The sequence below is a fragment of the Aplidium turbinatum genome, chromosome 6 (genome assembly GCF_918807975.1).
Source record: "Aplidium turbinatum chromosome 6, kaAplTurb1.1, whole genome shotgun sequence".
Lineage (NCBI taxonomy): Eukaryota > Metazoa > Chordata > Ascidiacea > Aplousobranchia > Polyclinidae > Aplidium > Aplidium turbinatum.
Window position 1 is genome coordinate 6,943,781 of NC_137477.1, and position 3,487 is coordinate 6,947,267.

The 3,487-nt window shown below is 36.8% G+C and overlaps 1 non-coding gene across 1 annotated transcript; it reads left to right on the forward strand.

The window, feature by feature from the left end:
- The first annotated feature begins 314 nt into the window (after nucleotides 1–314).
- On the forward strand, nucleotides 315–421 carry LOC145773039 (U6 spliceosomal RNA). The gene has a single exon (XR_014289459.1). It is a non-coding gene; the product is annotated as a U6 spliceosomal RNA (small nuclear RNA).
- Nucleotides 422–3,487: the final 3,066 nt, after the last annotated feature.

Below are 3,487 nucleotides of genomic sequence, written 5' to 3' on the forward strand. Positions count from 1 at the left end.
TTCAGTAAACAAGGAAATGTTTGACACATCGCAATACAGGCAACAATAGTGATCTGCAAACGTATCAGCGAAAAATAGGCTCCAATAACAGGGAAAAAGAAACCAGGCACCATGAAACAAACGCTTGTGAAAATCATCGAAAAATCGTAATTCTATCGTAATTCATGAACAGTCTTCACTCTAAAAAAAGTAATGAGTTGTTTTTTCATCATTTTTGTGAGAGTCTATAAAACCGTCTTTCTTTGATTATAGACAACTGTCGCTTGCGGTGCTTATCAGCGTGGCAAGAATTTGTTGATTAACAACATTTTGCAGTACTTGCTTCAGCAGTACATATGCTAAAATTGGAACGATACAGAGAAGATTAGTACGGCCCCTGCACAAGGATGACACGCAAAATCGTGAAGCGTTCCATATTTCTTTAAAAACAAAAAACATTTTGCAGTACAAAGCTAAATATTTTCATTATACAATCAGAAAAAGTTATCAAATTTATATATAATATTTTGCCAATTTATTATAAATTGAGTTGGCACACCGACCTATTTTTCCAACAAAAACTTGCATAAAGAGAACACTGCTCGAGAAACACAATAACGGTGAAACGCACACTAGTGTTTACATGACATTTGCAAACAATAAGCAACCCTATGCTCACAGGCAATTTCGAAAACAGACGTTTTAATCAACCACTGGAACGGTGTGGCTGGACATCGCATTGGAATAACTTTAAGCAACCCCCACCTAGAACTATCATCTGATTGGTCGGTCGGTGGAATCGCATGCAAAGCGAAAATATGCTTCCCGGAAAGCATTTTTTTGCCTTCGTGCTCTTTAACTCCTCAAGAAAAGTATTTTTGGTTATACTTGTACGCTGATACTTTCCGTGGGCCGCAGCGATACAGCGTGGCGGGCCGCATGCGGCCCGCGGGCCGCCAGTTGGTGACCCCTGGTCTAGACCAATGTTCCGCAACCGGTGTGCCGCGGGATAACTATCACCAGAACATACTTTTTGAAAAGAGAGGAGTTTTTATGTTTTAAAAATTCGCGTTTTACCACCGCAAGACAACTCAAACTCCAGCTAGACTTCCCACAGTGCATTCATGATGTTTTTGACTCATAATTGAAGTTTTCGCAATGGGAAGGCTGCCCTTAAAAAAGGCTGGTTAACGTAGTTAGTGTGTTTTTAGAAGTCAGGCTAGGTCATTTCGAATTGTCAGTCAGCAGTGTTTAATGACAAATTTCGTGATGTTTTTGTAATATTGAAAGCACAGCTATTAAGGGTCGGATGCACCAAACGTGGTTAACTGCTGGTTAAGTTAACCAATCGGTTAACTTTCATTTAACCAAAATGTGATATGCACCAACGCTGACAATGAGTTAACCGCAGGTTAACTTGGCTGACTTAACCGAAAAGTTAACCCAACAGACGATGTGGGTTAACCATTGGTTAACTTAATGAAAGCGTTTGTTTCTTAGCTGTTTTGATAGCATAGGGAAGGCAGTACTTGGCAAGTTTATCTTAACCACTTTTCACTTTGTCAAATAGCCTATGTACATTGTAGGCCTACAGTACTGATGGTTAAAGTAAAGTTTACCAAAAATAACAACTTACCAAGTCGGGTGTGCCATCGATTGTCTTTCTTTGAAATTGCAAGCTTTTGTCGTAGCGCAACAATAAGAAATCAGGCAATCCTATGTTATTTTGCTATTCGATGTGGTGTGTTAGATTAATAGGGTAAAACTTTAGTACAGTAGTTAGGATCTACGGTACTGAGTTTGTGAGCAGGAACATTGACAGGATTTTCCAGGCCGTGCCAATTCATTTTTTGGCCCCTTTATAAACAATGCTATATATTTATAAAACCATTATAAACAATGCTAATATGAAGGTTTTGTATATTATGGACAAGATCTTGGCTGGCCCTACCTCCCTGTTTGTGAGTGTTTAACCGTTTGTCCTGTGACGGGGGGGTCGGGTGGGATTTGGTACTTTTCAAAGCAATATTACTAAAGAACTACGCAATCCACACCTTTGAAATTTTTTGACTTTTCCTAAAAATTATTCAAGAATTTATTTCGATTTAAATGACGTTGCTATTGTCTATAGATTTAGAGATATGACATGATTTTCATAACATACTCTGGTATTTTAGCCTGCTACTAGCTAGCCCTTTTGTTTTCAAATTATACGGATTAATAGGATTACTGAGTGCCGCCGTGCGTGGAACTGCGACGCAGCTATCTCATGACTTGGTTTTGTTGGAACGCATTCAACCGTAATGATTCCGCCTTTTGTTTGCAAACTAGAGTTTTGAGTTGCTTTGATTAATCTTTTAATTACATCTGAGTTTCTTTGAAATTATCAGAGAGCATACGATAAACCATGTTGAAAAAGATGTCATTTTACATAGTTTTCTATGGCGAATACATTTTGTTTCTAACTTATAACAAGAAGCAATACGAAAATTCTTGACAAAACTCAGTTTATCTCATAAAACAAACCGACTGATGTTGTAAGTTTCTTGTTGATTTCTTGTCGGAAAATAACAAGGAGTGAGTTCTTGACCCCCCAATAAACTTCTGCAGTACCGGTACACTTATATTCACATGGATGTTGCTAAAATGTATTATAAAACCGAGAGATTGAAGAATACTGAAAAGAACTTGACATCGGCTATCTAAATTGCTCTGCTTTTGTGGAAAAACACGCGCAACTAAATTATTGTGCTTTGACAAACATTGCACATATTGCATAAGCACTGAATTTTTACCTAAATGGTAATTTTGCAGTTGCTTGAGAGATTACAAAATTATTTTTTCTCTACGAAAATTCAAAAGTTTGATACATCTCAGCAGAAACACTATTAGGACCAACTCAATAAATTCAAACTTTTTATTCAAATGTTGGCTTTCAAAAGCTTATTTTCACAAAACGGTGTAAGCCTATATCTTCTTTTCAATAAATTTGGACATGTATGTCATTTGGAGTAAAGTTGTTGGTTGGGTTGAAAAAATCTGAAATCAATGCCTCGTTTTTGTAACGTATTGCAACGTAATCTATCAGTCAGCTGCTTTTGTGGCCTTTTGTTTTCGAATACATTTCCGTGCCAAAAGATTGGGTTTTGTAATAACGCCATCAACCGCGAAGTTGCATTCTTTGACTGCATCTCAAACGCTATACCGTTCTCAACAATGTTTCTAAAGCATTGTTACACAAAATGCATATCTGACAAAATAAGGGAAATATGTTGAATTGAATCATTTTTTATACGGATCGTTTTCCTTGTCTCATAAAACTAATTAGAAAAAAAGGAAAAACGAATTTTATCGTTTGGCATAAAAATTTGTATATTGAGGTTCACCTTGGTTTGCAGGAGAAATGAAAATCACTACAAAGGATTGCTGCTCTAAGTGATTTTCACAGCTATTTGATCCTACGCGATGATATCAATTATAGTTTCTATCAGATAAAACTTGTTCAAAC